The sequence below is a fragment of the Carassius carassius genome, chromosome 7 (genome assembly GCF_963082965.1).
Source record: "Carassius carassius chromosome 7, fCarCar2.1, whole genome shotgun sequence".
Classification (NCBI taxonomy): domain Eukaryota; kingdom Metazoa; phylum Chordata; class Actinopteri; order Cypriniformes; family Cyprinidae; genus Carassius; species Carassius carassius.
Window position 1 is genome coordinate 24,163,130 of NC_081761.1, and position 27,962 is coordinate 24,191,091.

The 27,962-nt window shown below is 34.9% G+C and overlaps 1 long non-coding RNA gene across 1 annotated transcript; it reads right to left on the reverse strand.

Moving 5' to 3' along the window:
• Positions 1-1,411: 1,411 nt before the first annotated feature.
• On the reverse strand, positions 1,412-26,529 carry LOC132143756 (uncharacterized). Its single transcript, XR_009434277.1, has 7 exons — positions 26,417-26,529; positions 26,228-26,321; positions 26,063-26,146; positions 13,997-14,191; positions 13,804-13,890; positions 2,828-2,932; positions 1,412-2,764 (listed from the first exon to the last, which is right to left on the reverse strand). It is a non-coding gene; the product is annotated as an uncharacterized LOC132143756 (long non-coding RNA).
• Positions 26,530-27,962: the final 1,433 nt, after the last annotated feature.

The following is a 27,962-nucleotide window of genomic DNA, read 5'->3' on the forward strand; positions in this document are numbered from 1 at the left end:
CCCTTTCTCCCGATCACACACCACTGTGTCCATCAGCTGACCACAAGTACTGTTACGTTGGTGTGCTGCAGACTTGTCAGTCTCTGTTGGGTCTTCTCTTTATTATTATTATTATTTTTCTATTTCATATACAAGATTATTTTATAGAATTTTTTATTTTGTTTTTTTTATTTTAGACAAAAGTTCTAAAATGTCCAATTACTTTCAGGGAAATGCATGTCTAAAGTAGTTTCAGGCAGGTATTGACTTCATTACAGTTCATTATTACTTTTCCAAATTATTTCAGTTACTTAAAAGGTCGTTACAGAATACAACAGCAAAAGAGCTAAAATCAACAATGACACTGACCAACCAAATAAATATAGTAAACAATAGTAAACAATCGGACAAAAATAACAATAACTCAAAATGTATTTTATTATGTACAGAAAGCACATTTTCTCTTTCTCCTGTGCGCTCTCCTTTACAAGTGAGCACATGTACAGTATGGGCACATGCTTGCACAGAAATGTGTTGTCAGTGTTGCTATGATGATTTTAGCAGTAAAATAATTTATCATCTTAAAAGCTACAATATATTTGTCACTAGCAAGGTAATAACAGCACTGTTTTTGAAGCAAATAAACTTACTGTATTCTTATTACATGAATAACTTCATAAGTCTGCTATCAATGACTCAAACCTCCTTGTCTAAAATTCTATTTTGGAATTGGCAATGGAATTAGATGAGATGCGCAAGAAATTAGACATACACACATGAATATTTTAAACCTGACAAATGTCTTGAAATCCGATGTATGAACAATGTCTTGAGGTCTGGTACTGTAACTGTAGTATAAGCAGAATAATAGACTCTGGTATGAATTAGAAAATAATACACACCAGAGGTTACACACAACGCAAAGACCCATTGTCAATTATTCTATTATGTTCTAGTCATGATTTTGATTGAAATACTGTGAAGGTCTCTCTAAGAAGGTATTATCCTCAAGGCAGCATAGATGCCCTCACTATACATCGCCTACTACTTCCTCACATTCCTCTTCCTCTTGTTTTTATAAACATGTCGGTTCAAGGACTTCTGATGTTCAGGTGTTTGATTTTCTGAAGTGACAACTAATTCCTGTCTTTTATCACACAGCACACATGGTTTGAGGTGTTTCAGTGTGCACCTGGAAATTTGCAACTGGAGGCAATACAAAAAGTTTAGTAAATAATAGAAAAAATTAAATAAGACGCATTTGTCAGTGACAACACATTTTAGATGAGTAAAACATTTTATTATAATTTATTGTAATATTGTTGAGCATGAAGTTGTTTTAACTGTCATGAATTAAATAGCTGATGGTCTCTATTCTGGTGTCAAAGTTTGTAGAAGGAGGCAACTCATAAATGCAATCTTAACTACTTCAAACCAGAAATAAAACTTTTATTGCAGTCTTGTTAATGAACCATCTATGCTTGCATCTGCTTGGTTACTGAAAGCAGTTTCTAATACAGTTCTCATACAGTAAACTTGCTTTATTAAAGATCGAACATCCACCTGACAAATTGCTTTTGTGGTTAATGTTGAACTGTAGCTGCAGTAATAAGTAAAATGGGCAGCCAGAACACGAATTAACATCATAAACTACAATTTGCTATAGAAGATAAAGTCTTTAACTTAAAGTCAATTTTTATTTAAAAACCACAACATTTCTTGTTTTCAAGAAAAAGATTTAAGTAAACTACAAATAATATTAAATGACATGCATGATCAAGATCAATTTTTATTGTATTAATTATTAGAAGGCAGAAACAACTTAGGTAAACAACAGTAGGCTTATACTGTATATTTCTTTAGACTGTGTTGTTTACAGCAGTTTAAGAAAACAAACCTCAATACAAATTAATAAAACTAGGATTAACCCGAAACATAAAGTCAAATGGAAGTTTACAACAATGAAAGCATTACATAGAGAACGAAAGAAATGATGCATTATGCGAATGCATATGTTTAACATTTAACAGCTATAGGCATTAAAACATACATATACTGTACATACAATGGAGGAACTGTGAGCTCTATAACACTGATAAGATTTCCTTTACTTACATAATTTCCTTTACATCCAGATATTTTAATTAAAATGTACAAATGTTAAAATGCACATTTTGTCATAAAAGTCCACACTCAACAATTTAATATATTGATGTATATACTCTCAATTGGTGTGGGGGGTGGTAACCAATCTGTAGTTTTATTAAAAAGCCTGGAACTGTTAATAATGACATGTTTTGCATTATTCGGTTATTTTCCAAGCATCCTTTTGCTTGGAAAATACATTGTGATATCTGGGTGCAATAACATAGAAAAAGTACACATTTTTCATTTACATACAGCCAACAACAATAAAAAGCTGCAACATTTACAAAATTATCAACAAAATTATAATTAACAAGTTACAATATTAAAATCTAACAAAAGATACTATTATGCTAATTGCAATACCATGTAGGAACAAAAATCTGCAGAAAAACAGAAACTCCATTAAGTTGTATTCCATTATGTTTATGTATATTTCCATTAAACATAAAACAACAAAATGTATTTTAAAACATGAGTAATTGATTTTGAAAATGTATACAGAAAATTCCTTTACATTAGCACAATACACTGAGCCCTGTTTTTACAGACTTTTCTTAGTGTTGTATGTATACTCAAACAACACTGTTCTAATAATAATAATAATAATAATTCATTACATTTATATATCGCTTTTCTGCTTTTCTGTCTGGCGCCCGAAGGTTTTTTTCTTTAAAATAGTTATTTAAGTTAGGGCGGCGACCACCGTTATAAAGCACTTTCGTTCTAACAATGACTCACATCATTTACAATTTAGTTCAGATGTTACTTTCAGTTCCAGTACAATCCATCAGTCAGGTTCAGAGAGCTGTAAAATAGAGAGTTGATATGGTTTTTAATTATAGTACTTTTTTCAGTTATTCAGTACATCAGAATACAATTCTGGGACTATTATCTTACTGAAAAAAGAAAATAGGCTCCAGCTAATAACCTCCTACATGACCTTTGACATGACCACTTACCTCAAGCTAAAACATCTGTTTGACAAAAGAAGAGCACTTCAAATGTATTGATGTCATTAATGAAAAAGCATGACATGCTGAAATACAGTAAATGCATATAAAGCATATACTGTACTGATATAAAGGCAGAGAATTTGTATTTTTCACAACAAATGTGTGAGATATTCATGGACATGCTCACATTCATTGAACACTGATAAGCTTCATGTTTTGTTAAACCTGTAGGCTTGTTCACACAATGGCGCGAAATTACATCTGTATTAAAATTTACAAATGGCCACTCAATTATCAACAGGAAAGCTGCCTGTTATCCAATTTAACCCAAATACTTTCTTTGCAGGCTTACACAAAGGCACGAGTGGACCGTACACATCATAATAGACTCGTTAGGCTGAGCTGGGGTGCATAGTAAACTGAGCCTGAGATAACAATCTCCCAAACCCCCCTTAAATAGAGAGAGGAAAGCAGGTAGCCGAAAGACTGGACATTCCTTTAAGGATTTATCAAGACAGAACCAGAGGACGAATCTAAGAGCTCCAATCTGTTAAACTGAAGTGGAACCTCTAATTATATCAGAGTTGTTAGGGCAGGTTTGTAGAGCCAATTTAAATTTCCTTCTCAATACCTTTTTGTCCTTTCTCATCCGAGATTTAAGCTTAAGATGCCTAACTAAACTAAATGTAAGAGATAAGAGTGTAAAGCAGTTGATGCAGTTTCTTAATTGAGATACACACATATAATTTGTATTCAGTTTTAAGGTCACAGAAGCCACATTTTCATGGATTTTTATCTTTGGGGTCCACTTTTGCAATAAAAGTAAATCATTTAGTTCTCATATCTGCTTCCAGTGGAGTCCAGACCTGAGGCTGAGGTTACACTTCAAGTGTCTTTCTTACAACCTCATGTCTGGTTCCAGGTGTGAAAAGTGTGATTTGTGTATCCCATAATCCAAGAGGGACACATCCTGAAGGGATGAGTTTGTGAAAGTAGTGTTACCTCTTACACAAAACCTACTGCTTAGAGATTCGTTACTCAGTTTTATCTGCAAAAATCTCTAATGACAGGCTAACAAATCAACCAATAGTGAGCATCAGTTAAAAGCCCTTTCTCCAGTTAAAAATAAATCTTGAAACATGAATAATCGCGAATTGAGACTCAATTTTTAGAATTGTGATTTTCTACATCAGTGTGATTTTAGATTTTACAATTGCAACTTTGTCTTGCGTAATTGCCACTTTATTTCTTGTTATTGCTAATTGTAACCACAACTTTAACTTTAATTTCACAATTACCTTTTTAATTTTTACTTTGAGTCAGGAATGGCTTACAGACTATTCTCGACAGCGGATTCAGCTGAGAATAAATAACTACAGATGCTTCTTCAAATGACAGAATCACAGGATATTCAAATACATGTTAAAAAGTTAACATGACGTAAGATTGTACTTCCAGCAATCATGCCAAAGCTGCCTTGTGAAGTCTTTCATTTACTAGCAGTTAAAAGAGTCTGTGTTGGTGGAGGGGTGTCCTGTCAATCCCACTCTAAGGAATGTGGCTGTGATGCCCAGGGCAGATACGGGCAGGTGAAGGTATCTATCTTTCAGCAGCGGCCTGATCACAGCCAGGCCTGTGAAGCCGCTGCTCTGGGACACTAGAATAGAAAGCTGGAAGAGAGAGAATGTGCTATCGGATGCCCTTCCTGTGAATTTACAGAGACCCATCAGTCAAACATGTGCATGAAACTGTGTGTGTGTGGAAGGTCAGCTGTGTTTATTAATAATAATAAAAAGGGGACAAGATGTCACAGACTATAATGAAATAGTTGTTTATAAGCTTTTTTTATTGTATATAATCACAAACTAATATACTGTATGTTCAAAAGTAAATTATCTTTAGATTCAAACTATCCACCTTCTGGTTGGATGCTCTCATGTTCTGGTCTCCATAGAAATCCATGTTAAAATGGGGTATAAAGATCAGCTAAGTTTATTTAACTTATTTTCTTATTTTTATATATACAGCTAAGTATAAAAATGTGTGAAGGCTTAAGTTTTTCATTTATTTGGCTAGAGACACCAGAAATCGGAAATGTAAGGAATCTTTCTGTCATGAGTCGCATGAGACTTCCACATTCAGGAAAAAGGTGAATTGAGAGAGTTTTCATTTTTGGGGTGAACTATTACTTTAATTAAAGGAATAGTTCACCCAAAGATGCAAATGTTATGTTGATCTGCTTACCCTCAAGGCATCCAAACAAAGATTTTTAACACAAACTATTGAAGTCTGTCAGTCATATAATTAAAGTGAATTGGAATTTTCATTTTTTTAAATGATTTTTATTTTCAAATATTAACAAATAAGAAATTTTACTGAAATATAAAATATTTCACTCTATTCATCAAACAAAGAATAATATTGGTTATAAAACTGAAGATGAAGAAGACTAATTAAACTGATGGAATTTTTTGGATTACACAACTTTTTATGTCTACTTTGAACCTGTTTTTACGCATTTATGAAAAAAAAAATAATAATATCTATTTAACTAATTATAATACTCATTTCTTGCAGTGCAAATATTTATTTATTTATGTAAATCACAGCCTTTGCAGGTTGGTAATCTCACTAAGCCATATCATGATTTCAATTTTATTTCAATTAATTTTGCAGCCCTATCACTTTTTTTTCATTGTAGTGTTTTGAATTATGGAACACTGCAGTCTGTATAAACTTCAGTGAAACTACTGGAATGTTGTGTCTGAAAAATGACCATGAGCTCACTGACAGTCTGCTCTCTAATTAGAATTGCTTGACCTTTGTCCTTTCATTAAGTTCCCACCAAACAACCACATCTCAAGCAAATGAAGAAAACTTGTGTGATCAGGCATCTATATTAAATGCATGCACACTTATTATGTCTGTATGAATTTCAGTAGTATAAAAAAGCAATTATATATATATGTACTTATTGTATGTATACATAGATGTACAGCTTAAGGCTGCAGCTTATCTGAAGAGTCAAATTATGTAAACTCTGAAATTACAAAAATGCATTTTCATCACAGCAGAAGGAGAGTTGGTGCTTATTCATACATGAGAGGAGAAACAGGTTTCTTGCATTGTGGAGTTATTGTTTAATGTCAAATAGGTTATTTCAATAAGCTGTTTTTTGTAGTTATCAGCATACTGGGATGCAGGCAAATGTGTTCATTTAATTTCTCGGAAGTTGATTCTCGAATGCAACTTATAGATAACAAGATGTGTGCTAATTGTCTTAATGATGGCAGTTAAGAATACATGGACCAACAATCACACTGATCATTTTACTTTGGGAATATTAAGAGTCCACAAATGGAACTTAGATGCCATGAAATATTCCCTTCTGGGCACTTCTGTTTGTCTGGTCAAACAAAACCATACTATACTTCAGTGGTGGTCTAACTTGTGTCGGTTGTTCAGAACAGCTGGGTGGTGTTTTTTTATTGCATCCAGTGTGTTAAAGAATTTCAGCCATGTTCATGTAAGAAAAGATATCCTTCCTACCTTGTAAACCAAAACAATGTTTTCACTAGTGTGAACACACAACGAGGCAGTCAAGACTTCCAGAAAGGAAATTTACTTTTTTCTTTGTAAATATACATTAGAAAAACCAACAAACAAATAGGAGTATAAATTGTTCACCTGTTAGTTTCAGGCTTTTTTCACAAAACTAGTAGTAACAACATAAACTACTAAAATTAAATTAAATCCAAGAATGAAAAAAAAAAAAACGTGTAAAGTTACACACAGAAGTTCCAAGAAACTCACAGGAAGTTTGAAATATAAAGAATGTTTGCCATGAACTAATTATCACCCCACTTAAATGACTTCACTGCTTGTAAAGTCACCCGAGAAATGTATCCTTGCTGAAAGCGGCCATCATTAAAAGTAAAAGAGTAGCACAGGATGGATAAAAAAAGCCTAAGCGAAAGGACAGCTGGAGAAGGACAAAATATAGATGAACTTTGAGTCTGACAGCTACTGTATGACAACAACGCAGTAAGGGAAATCATGCTTTCTTATTTTTTCTTGCATTTTTCTCAGGTTTGCGAACAGCAGTAAATAAAAGGAGAAAAACAATGTAAATGTAACTGGTTTAAAAAAAAGAAAAAGAAATGTTGCATGGTCTTTGAACAGGTGGGTGAGAACGAGCTTGAAGTTTTCTGCCTCACAACTGTTGAAGAATAGTCATTGGCTCGACTCAGAGGCCTATTAAATATCTTTTATCCCGTTCTGTAAAAATAGCCGCAATCAAGGAAGGTGTGAGGATTTGCAGGGAGATCTATAGGGACATTGATGGATGTTCCCCACGTGAATCAAACGCAGGCTCGCAGGGTCACTGTGGTGGGATAGACCTACAGTACATGGGTGTGGTCCCAACAAAAAAATAAAAATAATAATCCTTTCATGACTTCTCACTGAGAGTGAATCGGAGACGCTTTAGAAATATGAGAGGGGATAAAGTAGCTAAATATATGAACACACACTCCCAACAACCTAAACCCAAATTCTCTAAGTCTTATTGCTTATTGGCCTTGAATGTTCAGCACTTTAATGTTTACAACACATGTCATTGAGTGTCTTTTATAGCAAAATGCAGCAGTTTCTACAGAAACAGGTTTTGCACACATTTAATATAATAGGTCATCCAAAAAGTCTGTTATCTTTTACTCACCCACACGTAAGGTTAATTTCTCCTGAAGAACACACAAAAAATATATATTTTAAAAGTAGTCAATCCTCATTGGTTCTTGTGTGCCATGTGACTTGACTTCATGGCACAAGAACCAATGAGGTATGATATTGCTGACGGGTCACTATTTTGATTTGACAGTGAATAGCTATTTGCATTTCACTCTATTCATCAAACAAAGAATAATATTAGTTCTAAAACTGAAGAAGAAGATGATGAAGGAGACTTTGATTACACCAGTGGAATTGTTTGGATTACTTTTACACAGCTTTGTATGTCCATTTTGGAGTTTGATCTTTTATCAAAAGACTTTTATTGTATGGATAAAAGCATTCTTCAAATATCTTCTTTTGTCTTCTGCATAAAACAAACAAAAAAAATTGGTTGAGTAAATAGGGTGAACTATTCCTTATAAACTGTTTGAAGTGTGAAAATGAAGGCTTTGAGAACACTTATGACCTCAAGGTTAGATTATTGTAATGCTTTATTGGGTGGTTGTTCTGCACGCTTAGTAAACAAACTACAGCTAGTCCAAAATGCAGCAGCAAGAGTTCTTACTAGAACCAGGAAGTATGACCATATTAGCCTGGTCCTGTCAACACTGCACTGGCTCCCTATCAAACATCTTATAGATTTTAAAATATTGCTTATTACTTATAAAGCCCTGAATGGTTTAGCACCTCAATATTTGAATGAGCTCCTTTTACATTGTAATCCTCTACGTCCGCTACGTTCTCAAAACTCAGGCAATTTGATAATACCTAGAATATCAAAATCAACTGCGGGCAGCAGATCATTTTCCTATTTGGCGCCTAAACTCTGGAATAACCTACCTAACATTGATCGGGAGGCAGACACACTCTTGCAGTTTAAATCTAGATTAAAGACCCATCTCTTTAACCTGGCTTACACATAACATACTAATATGCTTTTAATATCCAAATCCGTTAAAGGATTTTTAGGCTGCGTTAAACCGGAACCGGGAACACTTCACATAACACCCTATGTACTTGCTACATCATTAGAAGAATGGCATCTACGCTAATATTTGTCTGTTTCTCTCTTGTTCCGAGGTCACCGTGGCCACCAGATCCAGTCTGTATCCAGATCAGAGGGTCACTGCAGTCACCCGGATCCAGTACGTATCCAGACCAGATGCTGGATCAGCACCTAGAAAGGACCTCTACATCCCTGAAAGACAGCGGAGACCAGGACATCTAGAGCCCCAGATACAGATCCCCTGTAAAGACCTTGTCTCAGAGGACCACCAGGACAAGACCACAGGAAACGGATGATTCTTCTGCACAATCTGACTTTGCTGCAGCCTGGAATTGAACTCCTGGTTTCGTCTGGTCAGAGGAGAACTGGCCCCCCAACTGAGCCTGGTTTCTCCCAAGGTTTTTTTCTCCATTCTGTCACCGATGGAGTTTCGGTTCCTTGCCGCTGTCGCCTCTGGCTTGCTTAGTTGGGGTCACTTCATCTACAGCGATATCGTTGACTTGATTGCAAATAAATGCACAGACACTATTTAACTGAACAGAGATGACATCACTGAATTCAATGATGAACTGCCTTTAACTGTCATTTTGCATTATTGACACACTGTTTTCCTAATGAATGCTGTTCAGTTGCTTTGACGCAATGTATTTTGTTTAAAGCGCTATATAAATAAAGGTGACTTGACTTGACTTGACACTGTTTACCACATTCACAAAACTGCCCAAATATGGCTTTTTCTCTTGCCACCAAATACAGTCATCATCAGTGTTTGTGTTCATACAATCACTAACATCCCACTTAGTCAACGTGTGGTTAATCTTATAAATAAAACCACAATATATCAATGGAACCATGGAAACATAACAAATAACTAACATTTGATTACCATCAAAGAGAACAAAACTTACCAGTGACCTATTGTAGTATGCTTCTTCCACCTACCACAATTACCTCATCGATTCTTTCTGATATGGGGAAATGTTTATGTTGCAATTGCTAAGTAAAGTTACACACAGCTTATAGGAAAGACTTACACTGAAGTTTGCAGGTTTCAACTTAAACCAGAAGGCACCACCTGGAACTGAGATTCTCTCTTTCCCACACATCCGAAGTTACACCTGGCCAGGTGAGACAATAACCACATCAAAACGCTAGTAGTCAATAACTGCATGTGTTCATGTGCAAACACACATTAGTTTCACACCAAAGCACAGTGTGTAATAATGTTCAGGCCTGGGCGAGTGTCAGATTCTTATTGTAAATCTAACATTGACTTGGCTGCTTTGTCATTAGATGGTATTGGGCAGGCCACTCCTAAAAAAAAAAAAAAAAAACCTTTAAATATTCAAGGTTCCCGAGTTTCAGATCTTTCTCTTTGTTGTTTTAATATGGAATTAATTAATGTCACAGATACTAACCATTTGTCATTTCAATATTTAGTAATTAAAACTAAAAGAATTGCATCAGTGCTGTTAGAGCAGACAGAAAACCATTGGCCAACAATGTAGATGCCATTACGAAACTTCTGTAGATTATGTGTCCTGTCAATGAACTTAGAAATCCATGTATAGAGACCAACTGCTGTTCGTCTGATAGAACACTACTGCCTAGTTTTTGTTTCTCTCTGTTGAGTAGACTAAACACTTTAAAGTGAATGTGTATAGGTGCAACTGAAGCATTTATGAGAGCCCCATCAACTCCCAAAACCTGGAAACAGAGCCCCTGACAATGACCGGAGAGCACATGAAAGCATACCCTTATTGGAAAATAATACCCTATATAATAGTCCCTTGGGCTCTAGCTAATTATACTGCTTTATGAGCAGTCATGGTCATTAGTTGTTATCTATGGGGGTGGGAGAACATGACCTCTTTCAAGTTCATGTCTCCAACCTGTCCTTCAGTTCCAAACCAGCTGGCATGAATGAGAGGTTTTCTCTCTGTTTCCTCCCTTTGATTCCTTAACTGTCTATGTTTTTTTAGAATGGGTGGACTTTTCCTTAGTTTCAGCTAATTGTAGTTTGTCTGTGTATAGTATTAGTCTGTATAAGTATTTTGGTAACACTTTAGTGTAGGGAGCAATTCTCACTATTAACTATTTTTTTATTAGCATGCCTATTAGTAACATATTGGCTGTTTACTAGTACTCATGAAGCACATATTCTGCATGACCATATTCTACATTCCTAATCTTACCCAGTACCTAAACTTAACAACATCCTTACTATTATATATATATATATATATATATATATATATATATATATATATATATATATATATATATATATATATATATATATATATATATATATAATAATAAGCAAAATAATAAGATGAAATCATTATCAATAAAATTCATCTTAGCAATGCAGAGAAAACGCAGAAGCTGCATCTAAAGTGGAATAGATATATTTATCCACTGTTTAATGCAGCTCTGAGGGACATCGAATGCTTTAACCTGCAGTTACAAATGAATAAATAATGTTTTGATACATAAAACATTGAATACTGATATTTGAAATTATATAAAAATATATATACTTTAAATGTTAATCAATTAAATGTCAATGATATTAAAACTGCCAGTAGGTGGCATCAAGTTAAAGTTAATAAGCAAGTCATTGCAATTGAACCGAATCATTTAAATGGTTGATTCATTCAAGAACGAAACACTGCCATGTTGCTCAGAGACCCAAAACAGTGCTGTGGCTGTGTTTGGAATTATTTCTGTTGGCGAAATAGAACAAAAACAGGCAATATGGTGTCTTAAACGTAAGTCTCTTGATATTAACTTCTTTTTTATTGAACTGTTGTATAAAATCACATTTGTCATGCCAATTTTTGGAGCAAAAAATGGCGCTCTATCTTCGTGTGATATTGTTAAACTATATGAAATGATCTAAATATATACATTTTCTGCCTCCATACTTTGAATTTTCTAAACATTATTCATGCATTTTAATACTGAATCATGCGGTGAAAGAAGGTACATGTGCACTAGTCTAACCTACTAGACTACTTTAAGTAGGCCTAATTTATGCATGCACACATTTATGCATGTAGGTGTGTTTTGTTTGATTTTTGCAACATACTTGATAATGTCAAATCGCACATCGTTAAAACAACAATTCCAATATTATCACAAAGGAAATATATCACACACCCCTATAACAAAGACTATATTACAAATTAAGGCAGTTATTATTCTACCCTACAAAGGCAAATGTCCTTAACTCGCTCTAGTGTGAAACTGAGAAAAATGACTTTAAAGTTTTTTACTCGTCCAGCCAAATTAATTATAGGTAGGACACTGGAAATTTAACAATTATATGTTTTAGTAATGAAAATTATCTACATAAAGAATTGTGAGCTCAAACTTGTTTTTACGCCTATTTTGAAGTTAATGTACCCTTCCTTTGCATTGTCTGCAAAACGTGAGAAGTCACACAAAGGCAAAAGACAGAAACTTCCACATTATCAATGTTTGGTTGCTGATCACCATTTACAAAATCATTATAGTAACACCTGTATAAAATCTAGTGATCATGGGCTGTCTAATATAGGATATTGCAAATAGTAATGTGACTGTATTAAGTTTTTTTATGTATTTATTAAAAAAAAATCGCAACAAGCAGACTAAAAGTTGAACATGAGTGGATACCTTGGATACCAATTTTATTTGCTATGCTCAGTAACGTCAAATAATGCCAGACATAGCATAATTGCTTTTATACATTGATTTGTATGAAATAACCTAACCTAAATGAACGACTTGTGGATTGACGTGAATGCCACTAAATGGAAATAGGTAATGCTCAGAATGCTTATGGATTAAACATCTCCAAAGATGTTCATTACCATGGATTTATTTTATCAGGTTACAAGAAATGGTAGGATATGGATTTAATTGCGAACTCTTAGGCTACTGATGTTATGATTGATCATGCTAGTCCAAACGCATCCAACTAGAAGTGACAGCCTGATGAACAATCTGCATTACAAAAAGAGAAAAAAATCTTTAAAGGTTATTCACGATTACGTATTGCTGGCAAGGTATAAAGTGCTTTGTTATATGGAGCTATTTGGTAGATGGTGATCTATCTAATTCATTTGTCTACATCATAATTAAAATGCGGCAGACTTTAATGGACAGTAAAAAAAGGCAGAACACTGTATAACTCCAAACTGGCACTGTAACTTCATATTGACGCATGGCTAAAAAAAGTCAGAATGCCGTAACTCAATTTGAGCATTCCAAACAAAGTGAAAGAGTGGTAACTGGTAATATACGGTTTTCTGCCTTGGTTTTCTCCATTGCTTTTTGAATTTACGGTTGAGACGACCCATTATTTCCTCAGAAAAACAACTAAATTGACACGAGATACTCATACATATGATAAAGGATGACTTGAATGTCCCAAAATATCTCAAATTTGATAAATTTCTCCTTCACTTGCCCATCCAAAACATTCACTTGTCCCGGACAAGCTGACAAAAGTTAATGTCGAGCCCTGAATGGAGCATTCCATTGTCCATACCGTGGGGCATCATGTACTGAAATGCTGATGAAGGTCTCTCATCAGCTGTTAACAGAGGAACAAATTTCACTGGGAGCTGCAAACAGAAATAAAGCCTTAACCTGCTGGGGCACAGGTGTGCAGAAAACACCCTGACAGAGAATTAAAGCTGTTTTATATCTCTCAAGTGTCTGATGACATGAGACCTGAAGCGGCATCTGTGGTTATGATGTGATGAGAGATGGAATGCCCTCTACCACATATCTGTATGAGTAAAAAGTGAAATTTGCTTGGAGTGACCAATGTGAATCATAATATGAATGTGTGATTTATGCCCTATTGCAGCTTTTAGTTACAATGCGCATAAACGTATACTGTTTTCTCCCCCTTTGATTGAGTACATCTCTAATGGAGCACAGCACTGTATGTACAGAATGTATCTGCATGGATTGCTGGAAAACACTTACCATTGTAAAATGCTGGGAAGAACCTGATTAATTTTAGAAGTTAAGCATCAATAGAGATTTCAGTGAAATCATGCCCATTGACCTTGACTGAAACAAAAAGAAGAAATGGTTAATAGTGAGAGATAGTATTAAAGTCTAACTAAAACATTAAATAAAAAAATATATATTCTCTCAGAGTCTCGGTCTCACTAACCTTCAACTCTTGTATTGTTGCTGTTGTTTTCATTGAGAACATCATCTAGGGATTCCATTGAGGTTTTGGTGGAGATCGTCGGCTCTCCATCAGTAAGATCCACTACGGTCAGCCCCTCCATTTTATCCTTTGGGTTCTCTGTGGCCTGGGAGCTGGATAATTTCTGTTGGTTTTCTTGTTTAACATCGGTTGATTCTGTAGGCAATATGTTTAAGAATTTGTTTGTATTATAATGGATCACACAAAGAAGTGTAACATAGTAAAAATCATAGACCCTTATTTTTACATTATATAAAATACTTACAAGCTTACAAAATATACAAAACCTCTGGTGTGCATTATTTTTCTAATAATCTAATGGCCCAGAGTCAATTATTCCACTTATACTATGGTTACCACACCTCAAGACATCGATCAGATGATATATTTAAAGGGATCTGCCGGTTTTTGTACTTATTGTGAGTAGGATTATTTCTTCTGCATCTCATTCAATGCCTCTTTTGCTAGTTCCAAAACATAATTTTAAAGCTGGTAATGGTGGCTTGAGTAGTTGATAGCATTCTAATGCAGTTATTAATGAAGTTATTAGAAAGAGAGCGAGAGCGACAGAGACACACACACACACACAGTGAGAGAGAGAGAGAGCTTGTGTGAATTAGGTTAACGTACCTCTGTGCATCTCTATTCACTCTTCTGCTGCTGCATCTCTAAACAGTGCTCTAATTACCTCGCTAGTGAGAAATGTCATGTGTAGCCTTTAAGTTGCTACACTATATATAGTCTAACTGATAAAATCATCAGGGCATCACTGACAACAACTTTTTGTGCAAACTGCGTGACCGTTATTATAGTTTTACTATGCGAAGTGATATGGAACTGTAATGCGGTCAAGAGAGCTGCCTTGAACTACGTTCCCCATGCATTTCCCAGAAAATAATTGCACACCTCAGAACATTTGTCAGCCAATCAGATTCAAGCATTAAATGGCCCTGTAGTATAAATAAATGTAAAAAATATAGTCACTAGGGATGCATGATCATGATTTTTCATGGCCGATTCTGATACCGATTTTTTTACAAGCAAACTGGCCGAATCCGATACCGATTTTTTTTCTGATTTTTTTTTTTTATCATTTCATCTATTATACAGGAAAGGTTAAAAGTAACAGTTAAGTCACCATCAAACGGGCCTGGCTCAGTTTAAGCAACTGGTTTACAGCAGGTTCCTGTTCTGCAGCAACATAAAACAACGAACAAGCTCAGTACATTTTTACAAGACTTAGACATAGACTGAACAGAGTACCGACCAATATAACAATAAAATACATGAAGACAAATCTATAAACAAATTAGTGTGTGCAAGTATGACTATCCCGGAGAAATAGTTTATATGTTTTTTTTTAAAAGTATGATAGAAGATAATGTTCGAATGTGATAGGGAATGTCATTTCAAATTTTGGTGTAAGTATAGAAAAAGGATCTCTTACCAAAATGATTTTTGTAAGACGGAACTGGGATAAGTTCCTGAGAGACTGACCTAGTGAGACGTTGTGGTCTCATCTTGTGTGTCGGAATTAGCTCTGTGAGTGCTGGTGAAGTGCTGTTTAGAATCTGAGAGTAAAATGTAATGGCATGACAGTTTACATAGTTCTGGAAAGTCAAAGCTTTTGTATGTGTTAGGGCATTGCAATGATGAGACCACCTTGGGAGGTTACTATGAATCTTGAGTGCTCTGTAGTATAGTCGTGCTGTAGTATAATCGGTTCGGTGATTTCTTTTGTAGTGAGAGACCATATTGGCAAACAATAAGACATTGTTGAGAACACAATGGCATGTAGGTAAGTTTCAGAGATTGAGGAAGAGAGATACGACCTTATCTTATTATAAACATAGAGTTTCTGATTCAACTTTTTTGTTAATTCGGAAATATGCTCTTGGTATGTGAGATGCGAGTCCAGTAGAACACCAAGATAGTTGTAAGTCGTTGTGATAACAAGATTTTGGTTTGCAAATTTGAAACAATCATTAAAAGAAAAACATTTTCTGGGTGAGTGAAAATACATGCATTCAGTTTTTTTTACATTAATGGTCAGATGGTTCTTTTTCAACCAGTCATGTAAGAGATGAAGGTCAGATGATAATTTGGAGTTTATGACAGTAGGATTTGAATCAGAAAGAAAAATAACAGTATCATCCGCATACAATAAGCATTTTGAATGTCTGCAGACTCATGAGAAATCATTGATATATAAAAGAAAAAGTAGGGGTCCAAGAATGCTGCCTTGAGGCACGCCCATATTACAGCCTAATGGCTGCGATAGGACATGGTTAAAATTGACTGTCTGTGATTTGTTTGTCAGATATGAGGAAAGCATTTCAATCACTGATGGAGACAGTTCAAACTAGTGGAGTTTGTTCAGCAATATCTGATGGTTCACTGTTTCAAATGCTTTGCGAAAGTCAATAAAAATAGCTCCCATGATGTGACCTTTATTAAGAGAGTCCCGTAATTGTTCAGTGAACAGAAGTAGTGCTGACATAGTTGATCTCTTAGCACGAAAACCGCGTTGACAGTCACTGAGCAAATTATTGGATTCAAGGTATGCACTTAGCTGGTTATGCAGGAATTTAAAAAGGTAATTTATATGCAGGACTTTTTCCAGCAATTTAGACATTGCTGGTAGTATTGCAATTGGTCTGTAGTTTGAGACAAGAGTGCGATCATCAGATTTAAAAATTGGAATAACTTGTGCTGCTTTCCACTCAGTAGGAAAAATGGAAAGCCTGATACAAAGATTGGTTAAATGTAAAAACAGAGGTATCAGGCTATTAGCATGAGTCTTTAAAAATATGGTGTTTAAACCATGTATATCATGGGCATGGGAATTTTTTAACATATGTAGTACTTGTATCACCTCATTCTGTGTTATCTCAGAAAAAGAGAACTGGTCAGATGTTGAGTAAAGAATTGGTGAAGGCAAAGAGGGAGTAGCAAAATCCATAGCTAATTCTCTAACTGATGATACAAAATAATCATTAAAAGCACATGCAATTTTTTCTGAGTCAGAGATCAGAGTACCCCATAGAGAAATTTGAGTGTTAGCATTATTTTTCTTTTCAGATTCTTTTTCACCAGTAATGGCCTTAAGAGTCTGCCATAATGTCTTAGGGTTATTAGCAGACTGAGTAATTTGCTGTTTAAAATAGACCGCCTTAGCTTTACGCAGCTCAAGAGTACTTTTATTTCTAATTTGTATAAAATTATTTTTAGTCTCAGGTGTTCGATTTAATCTATATAATTTAAGAAGAGTGCCCTTCAGTTTAAGGAGTTGGAATAATTCAGTGTTCATCCAAGGTAATTTATTTTCCCTTGGACGAACCTTGCTAGTTGTAGTATACTTATTCTGTATTTTCTGTAGTTTAGAATGAAACTGTGTTAGGATTTGTTCAGGATCTTGTAATGACAGCTCATCATTCCAGTCAGTAGCACTAAGATCGGCATTAAATTGTGGTAATTTTGAGGTTGGTATTTTAGGAGCAGAGTGAAGAGCATGAGTTTTTTTGGGCTTTAAAATTCGTCTGACTGCGTAAATTAGTGAATGATCTGAAATAGCCACCTCTATAACACCCGACATTGTGTATTTTGAGGGCTTATTTGTAAAAATGAGATCCAGAATGGAACTGCGGGTTTTGCTAACTCTCGTTGGTTCCTTGATTAGTTGATACAATCCAAGTTTCAATGCAATAGCTTTCAAAGATTTTGATGAGTTATCATCCCAGTCAAGGTTGATATCACCTAGAATTACAAGCTCTTTTGTTGTAACAGATTTAATTAGATCAGAAAGCTGAGATAGGTAAAAACTTTCACTCACATTAGGTGGCTTGTAGGTGAGAATGATGGTAATTGCGTGTTGCGGAGTAAAATGTACAATAAGTTTTAGTGTTTCAGTTTCAGTTTCAGAAATTGATATTACATGTGCATAATTCCGACTCACATAGAAAGCCACTCCGCCGCCGATTTTACTATTGCGGTCTTTACGATACAATTCATAATTTTCAATTGAGAGAAAAGAATCAGGAATATTGGGGGTTAACCATGATTCTGAGATAGCCATTACATGTGATTTTGATTGTGCAAGCAAGATTTTAAATTCGTCTAATTTAGGAACAAGGCTACGGATATTTAAGTGGCAGATTTTAAAGCCTCTAGTGCTACCAAGTTAACCTGGGTTAGCTGGACTATTTCTTGGATGAGATGATCTCTGAATTTTAACAGTTTTAACTAAAGGATTAAAAGAAAGTGCTTCAGAATCAGAAGTTAAATTTGGTGGAGAAATAATAGTTGGAGCTAAAATTCTAGAATGGGGAAAGCAGCCCCAAGTTATAGGTATACTCGTACATTGTGGCTGTGATATGGCAGTAAAAGATCTAATATAATTTGCATATGCATACAAACCCCACAGGTGCAATATGCCTAAAGTTGTTAAAATATTTAAGTCGGGCCCCGGGTTAAGCTCCACATTTCCAATAAACAAGAGAACAGTTATTAAAAGTCTTGATGAACTTAAAATGTGTTTAGACTTATTTTCTTTTTCGTTGGAAATATTTGGTTTGACATCAGTTTCCCATCGGTGAAAAATAATAGTTCGTGTGGAGAAAACCAGTGGCTGATGAGAAACTATTTGATCAAAGTTTGTGGACACAAACCTGTGGTCAGAACGGTGTGGGTTGTTAACCGGGGAACTGGTTTGTGGTGCAGAAAGTTCCGTTGGTAAGGAAAACTCCGCTGGCGACCGAGTACGCTCACCGGCGTTCCTCGAGGCAGGCCACAGCACAGCGCAGCTCCAGGCTCGTCCACAGACCCCCGTTCCAACTTCAGCAGGGCGGATCCTCCAGGCATGAGTCTCCGATGTGCAATAACTCGGCTCCCGGAGCACTCCGTCTATCACAGCCGGTAGCGCTGCAGACCATTTATCCAGTAGGTCCAGGCATCCTGGCTCCTCACCTCCCAGACAGCCGGGCAAGCTGTAGGGTAGGCGATCGCGGACAGAAACAGGGACTCCAACAGCGTGCAGGCCCATTATAAGGACAAAAATCATGCCGAAGAAACCGCGTGATAGAGTAGGGGGAAACCCAGACTTTGATGGAGCTTGCATTGGCGTGCGTTGGTCATGTCTAGGATTTAAGCGTTTACATGTGCGTTTGTTTATTGTCCGTATGAGGCAACTTTGTCGGGCTGCCACATAGCATAAACGGAGCCAGTAGAAAGTCAGTATTGTAGCGTACTTGACAAATATCAGACCTGCAGACGCCTGAAATGTCGCGTATTTGATGTTTGTTTGCCGTAGCAGTTCACATCCCCTTGCGACTGCTACCACTGCTGCTACTGCTGTTACTGCATCCGCCATATTTGTCTAGGCTTTATATCTTTAAGCAACAATCAAGAAAGAAGGAAAGTGTGCATAAATAAGATGTTTATTTGGTATTAAATAGGCCAAACTGGCTTTTGGCTATTGAAAACAATAACCATAACCATCTGCATCATCAAACATAGATGATACAGACATCAGCGTTTAGCTTTTGTTTTTGAATTGGGTCGAAACTACATAGAACTTGCCTTAAATGAAAAGATTAACTGTAACCATGTGAAATTAAAGGCAACAACTGCATAGTTCTACAATCCAAACAACACAATCAACACACATTCAGTAAGAGGTTTCTTAATCAGCATTCAGTATTTTAGTTTTTAAATTTGGTTTTAAATAGAAAAACAAGGTCTTTACCAGTGAGAATAAATAAAATATGCTATATAAATACATTATTCCAAAATGTTAAAATCAAATAATGTTGGTGCGAATAAAACAAAGATGCAAAGTGTTTCATTCATCCAATTAAAAAATAAATAAGGGTAATGATTCACATATTTCTTTGCTTGAGCTAATGAAAAAGAAATAACTATTGTCTCAAGTTAAAAAATGTAGATGCGAATCATTACCCTATATTTTTTTAATTGGATGAATGAAACACTTTTTTTCAGTGTGCTACAGCAGGTGATTTTTAAATCAAATTAAGTCGATGTAATTTTAAGGTAAAATAAAAATATTCGTCCTATCCAGAACTGACATTTACTTCTGGCTTTTCAAACATGTATGCAAGTTCTACATTTCAGTTTTGTCACAGTTTAGTCCGTTTCGTTTAATTTCTCATCCAAAATGCGAGAAATTGAGCTGAACATCCCTTCACTGTCTCCACTTGTGCAGGGACATGTCAGGTACAGTATGCTCGCGCAGCTTCAGTGAGCACAGGAAAGGGACTCATATTTTGTATGCCAGTACACCAACGGCTGATCGTATGGAAGTTTTTTCCTAACATAATTAAAATGAAAATGAAAATGCTTAAAAAGATCAAATAATAAATCAAAGTCTCAAAACAACTGTTCAAATGATAAATCAAATGGTCAAAATATTAAATAATAAATCAAACTCTCAAAATGGCTGCACAAATTAAAAATCAAATGCTCAAACCATATTTCATTTCCTCATTTGGATTTGATTTTTAATTTTCATCATCAACCCAGTATAAACCTGTCATAATTGAATATAAAAGTCAATGCTCAAATCATGAATCAGATGCTCAAATTATAAATCAAATGCTCAAACGCACATCGCAAATGATAAATCAAATGCTCAAACAGACATCGCAAATGGCAAATCAAATGCTCAAACCTACATCGCAAATGGCAAATCAAATGCTCAAACGGACATCGCAAATGGCAAATCAAATGCTCAAACGGACATCGCAAATGGCAAATCAAATGCTCAAACCTACATCGCAAATGGCAAATCAAATTCTCAAACCTTATATCGCAAATGTTACATCAAAGGATGAATGTCAATCAACCTAGCGTGGGCGGAGCTTTGAGACGGAAGAGATCAAGATCGGATGGTGGAAATGGTTTTTCAAACTATAATTTTACATTTGCGTGCGCTCTCTGAAGATGTATCATTGGGAATTTATGATGAAAATGTTGTCGAATCAACGGTGGAATATCTTCTGGAGATAATGGGGGAAATATCGGCCCTTACAGACACCGAGGTCAACAACGTTGCGATGAGAAACCTGCGTGACATACTGAGGCAACTGCAGGTGGAAAAAGTAAGAAGAACGCCGTTGCCAGGGAGACCAAGTCAAAACATCCCAGCAGAGACCATTGAGACATATCTGATGAGAGGAATAAAGGCTGTGGAAATCGCAACATTGTTTGGCGTTTCAGAGATGACTATACATCGTCGAATGCGAAAATATGGATTAAGGTAAATCACATAGGCTATGCACTGTAAAAAATAATCTGTAATTTTTACGGTAAAAAAAGCCGGCAGCTGTGGTTGCCAGAACTTTACCATCAAAAATACGGCAGCAACGTTATTGGTTTACAGACCTAACAGTAGCCCAATAAACCGTATTTCCTTATCTGATATAATGTTAATTTACCGGCCTTGTTTTGTACGATTATAATACACTGACAACCATCACAGCAGTGATTCGTCACATGATCAGAGCTTATCACAAGCAGCTCTTCTACAAGTTAATAGCTTACGGCAGTGTCATTTGCACAAACATTAAACACGATCATGGTAATTAGCACACATTGAATTTTAAAAATGTAATAAACATTCATTTAACATTAAATATAACATAAAACCTTAATGTACACTGTAAAAAAAAACAATTTGTTGAGTCAACTTAAAACTTTGTTACCCCGCTGCCTTAAATTTTTATCATCAACTTGACAATATTTAATGATATACAACTCTTTCATTCATATTTAAGTTGAACAAGCAATGGTTCCGTCTCAAATCTCCGCCCACGCTATTTGATTGACATTCATAATTTGCATTTGATTTGCCATTTGTGATGTAAGTTTGAGCATTTGATTTGCCATTTGCGATGTCCGTTTGAGCATTTGATTTGCCATTTGCGATGTCGGTTTGAGCATTTGATTTGCCATTTGCGATGTCCGTTTGAGCATTTGATTTGCCATTTGCGATGTCCGTTTGAGCATTTGATTTGCCATTTGCGATGTCCGTTTGAGCATTTGATTTGCCATTTGCAATGTAGGTTTGAGCATTTGATTTATAATTTGAGCATCTGATTCATTATTTGAGCATTGACTTTTATATTCAATTATGACAGGTTTATACTGGGTTGATGATGAAAATTAAAAATCAAATCCGAATGAGGAAATGAAATATGTTTTTTGAGCATTTGATTTTTAATTTGTGCAGCCATTTTGAGAGTTTGATTTATTTAATATTTTGACAATTTGATTTATCATTTGAACAGTTGTTTTGAGACTTTGATTTTTATTTGATATTTTTAAGCATTTTCATTTTCATTTTAATTATGTTAGGAAAAAACTTCCATATGATCGCTTCCTGCTATCTGTGCTTCAGACATGTAGCTTTGCACTTCCAGTGCTGAACGGCTGCCAGATTTCGAAATACTTCCACACAAATGACATGATAGCGAATGATTACAATTTAGTATGTGCACGCTGGCACACTTCTGGAAAAATCGGCCGAAAAAAGACCAAAAACCGGCCGATTGCCGATCACGTATTTTAAGCAAAAACCCGTCGGTTCCGATTTATGGCCGGTCAACCGGTGCGTCCCTAATAGTCACACACTACAAGAGCATGAAGTTCAATTCAAATAAAAATGAAAAAGTAGATATTTCTGTTTATAACAAAATTTAAATGAAAATGTATTCGTACCAAAACCAAAACAAATGTTCATCAAACTGAATGAAAACCAAATTTCACTTTATAAAATGTATAATTCTAGTCCTTGATTCTGATTGGTTAAGCCATGTTCGAAGCTGTTGTAAAAACATACACCTTTGTTTACTTCTGTGGGTTGCTCAACAACCACTTTGTTTCAACCACAACTGTTTCTGAGGAACTACATTGTTTGGTGGAAGAATACTGTTTGTATTTTATATTATTACACTTTATTTGCTCTCTTTTATTCTGTAAAACCTCACTATGTATAATGGAATAACCATTTTATAAAAGCATTAAACCCTGTTAAGCCGTGGTTATAGATATGACGCGAAATAATATAAAAAAATAATATAGTTATTATTGCTTTAGTATAATAGCTACTGTTAATCAACAAACAAATTTACTCTGAATTAATCTCTCTTCAAATATTTAAACTTCACTATTTATACTTTTTCTCGACAAGTCTAACGACTCTTAAAAACACAACTGCACACAAAACACCTGTCCTCAGTGGTCCCAAACCTGAGGATATCTCAAGCTTCCTATTATTTTCTGTGTAGTAAATCTTAAAAATGAATAGTGGGAGAAACCGAATGAGCAGGTGGTAGGAACAGCCTTGTGATGGGAAAGTCAGCACTTACAGGATAAAGAGGCATCGTAAAACCATTAGCCACTATGTCATTGCAATGCACACTTCTGTTTTATTTTTCCCTCCATGGTCATTTTCTTTCTCTCTCTCATTGTCACTCACTCTCTCCCAGCATGTGGTTGATTTAGATCTAGAGGCGGTTGCAGTAAGTAAAGCCACTGAAGCTAAGAAACTCATTGAGACCCATTAGCTCCTAAGAGGAATCTGTGGAGCTTGTCAATGACAGGCAGCAGATTTTGGTGGGAAAAAGAACCATCCTGTGTGATTACAGGGAGCATGAAGAGAAACTGAGATCATAGGAAGTCATTCTGTGCTGTTAAACCATTGCACCACTTGCTGCAGGCAAACAACCCCACAGTCTTCACAGCCCAGTCCATAAACACAAGTACACTGTATGCGCAAAATACATAAATAAATAATCTTTTGTGTTCTGTAGCAGAAGAAATTGTAACACCCTAGGGACCAATTGCTATTAATAACATATTGATTGTTTATTAGTACTTATAAAGCACATATTCTGCATGATCATATTCTATATCCCTAATAATATACTGAATACCTAAACTTAACAACTACCTTACTATGTAACTATTAATAAGCAGCAAACTGGTAGTTTATTGAGACAAAAATAATAGTTAATGGTTTATTAATGGTGAGAATTGGACCTTAAAATAAAGTGTGACCGAAGAAATCATGCTTGAGATGACATGAGGATATAAAAATGATGAAATAATTTTCATGTTTGGGTGAACTGTCCTATTAATACTAGGATCTGGACAACTTTAACATGAATTCAGTCCAACAGGCCAAAAGTCTTAATTTCATCTGTTTTCCTTTTTTTTACTATTTTTAATGTACTAATATAAATTACTATTCAAACAAATTCTTTCTATCCTGTGACTAAGTAATATGAAAGTGACATTAATAAAGGTCAGAAGCACTTTTGAGAAATGCATGCAATATATATATATATATATATATATATTCTAATCTCTAAGTTCTGATTCTGTCTGTGATATTGTGTGAATAAATAATCTTGCACTGCTGAAAAATGACAATGTTGTTAATAAGGGAACTTCTGAAGTTCCTCAAACTGCTAGACTATAGGCAAATAGTGTAATATCCTGTTGCAAAAGTTGTGAGGGTGAAACATGTATTGATTATTTCCAGTGCACTGCAGTCACTCACTATAATATTTTATATTCACTGTTTTTATTAGTGTTGGGATTGTTGATATTATCCCAAATAAATAAAAAGCGCTATGAGCTCACAACTCTGAGCAGTGTCTCTTAAATGAATAGATAAATAAAACCACCATCTGCAAACCCAGACATCCAAAGGCATCTTTATTTCTGTTATGGGTCTTCCAGATGGAAAGGATCAGACACAAAGACCTGATGCTTCTGGTCAAAAGTGGCTATTTCCTAAATGCTGTAGGCATTGAAACATTGAATCATGTCCATGCAGGCTCAGTTCAGATAATGGTTTGTGGCAGATACCAAGAATATCATCACAAGATTAATTTATTTTCTCAGTATTGAGTTGTTGTTGGTGTTTTTTTCCTATTATTATTGTCAGTATTGAAGCTGAAGATTATTGGATATTACACTATTTTAATCTTTGAGTTCCATAAACGAGTTTACAGTAGAAACTAGATCAGCACTAAATTTTGATATCTGATTTTATATATATATATATATATATATATATATATATATATATATATATATATATATATATATATATATATATATATATATATATTGTTAGCACTGTTTTATCATTGTTGTAAAATGTAGGATTCTTTACTGAGAGACTGGCAGCTACATACTCTTGTCTTAGAAGTCCATCCAGTGGAGCTCTCTGTTATTGCAACTAGATCAGCAGCAGGGTTCTAGTCACTGGTTTGAATCACAGTCTTTTGGATCATAGACGGATCAGTTTTGCTCTATTCGAAAATGTATTACATTTTAGTACAGTAGAGTTTAATACAGTAGTTTAGGAACTTTTAGCACAGTTTCAAAGTTTAGGGTCGGTATATTATTTCCCTTAGAAATATAACTGACCCCAAACTTTTGAATGATAGTTTATATTTTATTTAATTATATCAATTATATTATATTTTTTTTTTTTTCAGTTTTTAATAGCTATCCATATTAACTTTTGTATTGGGTTTAGAATCGGCAGCTTTCTTACAAACACAGACTCAAGCGTTTCATATGATTGCTTCTTCTTCCTTAGTTCTTTATATGTCTTCACACATTTATGAAGACATATGATTGTGTTAAAATTAACTTAGACTGTAATGCATTTCTGAAGATGAAGTAATTGTCATAGGGTATTTAACATTAACACTAACTTTTAACTCTAACACTAGCTTGCTCTATTGTTTTTCTGTTCTATCTGTTTTATTTTTATTTATTATATAATAATAATAATAATAATAATAAAAACCTTGCTATGTGTACTGCGTTAAGCTAACTGAGACTTGTTATAGCACTCGCATATCATTGCTCTTTTGTTGATTTTGATTGCTTCCATTGTCCTCATTTGTAAGTCGCTTCGGATAAAAGCTAAATGACTAAATGTAAATGTAGAGTATTTGACAGAAAGCAGCTGCTTGTCACATAGGCTACCTTTCTCTTCCTCAGGCTTCACAGATTCAGGGGCAGGGTCCTTAAGCGGCTCGGTGGACTCGACAGGAGCGAACGTTTGCATATCTTTGGGCACAAGTGTTGAACACAAGGTCAGTGTAAGCAGAGACATGCCCGTGGTGGTAGAAAGTTAAGAATGTCTGGTACCTTTGACTGATGTGGTGTCAAACACCTCTGCATCCACTGTGCTGAGAGGGATCTGAGCATCTTCGTGTTTGGAATGTAAGTCCACAGAGTACTTCTGCATTAGACAAACATTATCAGTATGTAGTTTATATATCCATTGTAAAGATCAGAAAAAACACAATTAGTAATAATTTATAAAAAATGGCTTACCCTGGATTTCTTTGTAAGGCAGCAATAAACTATTACCCCAAAAAGGATCAGAAGAGCAATAATAAAGATAACTGCATAAGCTGCTGAGAGTAAAAACAAACAGAATAATTAACTTTGGTCATACTTTATTTTAAGGTCCAATTCTCACTATAAACAAAACATTAACTATGAATCAATAAACTCTTAATTTGCTGCTTATTAATAGTAAGGTAGTTGTTAAGTTTAGACATTAGGGATGTAGAACATGGTCGTGCAGAATATCGGCTTTGTAAGTAGTAATAAACAGCTAATATGTTAATAATAGGCATGCTAATAAACAACTAGTTAATAGTGTGAATTAGTCCCTATACTTACGTAAGTGTTACCTTATATTAGTATCTGACAATTCAAAATAAACAAGAAAACTGAAATAAACACTGACAATAAGGAAAAAAATCACTCACTTGTCCCCTGACTGTTAGATGGTGCTGCAGAAGTTACTGTAAAAAAAAAAAAAACATATATATATATATATATATATATATATATATATATATATATATATATATATGCAAGGACAACATAAATGCATTACACAAAGAAATAATTACATATTTAGGTGATTAGCAAATTTATGCTCTATTTTACTTTTTTCATAAATTGATTTATAGGTGGTTAGGAAAAATCACTCACTTCGCACTGCTTGAGTTGCTGTAAAAAAAAATCAAAATAAATGTTTTTATATATATAAGAAATAATTACATATTTAGGTGATTAGCTAATTTATGCTCTAATTTACTTTTTTCATAAATTGATTTATAGGTGGTTAGGAAAAATCACTCACTTCGCACTGCTTGAGTTGCTGTAAAAAAATAAAAAAATAAAAAAAATTTATATATAAGAAATAATTACATACTTAGGTGATTAGCAAATTTATGCTCTACTTTTTTCTTTCTAGATTTATAGGTGGTTAGTAAAAATTATTTATTTCGGCTTATGATGACAGTTTTAAGAGTGTGTCACTGTAGGTACATACTTCCTTCCTGTGTGAGAATGACTCAGTCTTTATGATTAAAGTTAAAAGTTAAAACAGAATTTTCACATTGCTCTTTTGTGTAAAATCAAATGTGTACATTTTATTATGAAAGGCACAATCCATGATTATTCTGCTTGCACGGTATTGTTTCTCTTACTGGTTGTTTTGCTAGTAGTTGTGTTTCTGCTCAAATGATTTGTGCTTGATTGTGAAACGGTCTTCAGAGAATCGTATGTGGTGTAATTGTTGGTCTGCGGATGTTCTTGGGGCGGTGGAGTAGGCGATCCTGTTGGCCAAAAAGCAAAAAAAAATCACCAGATGTAACATACTTTGGTTGATGCAAGCAGCTGTCATATAAACTGGCTTACAGTTTTCCTAGCAATTGTAACATTTTGCTGCATAAAGTGTGGACACTTGAATGACACGTGATCAAGCAAAATTAAAAAGCTACCTGATGTGGTATTCACTCCCGTCGGGTTTGGCAAGGTGACATTGACGCTTGGAGTGGTAAAGTCCATTTCGAACTGGCTG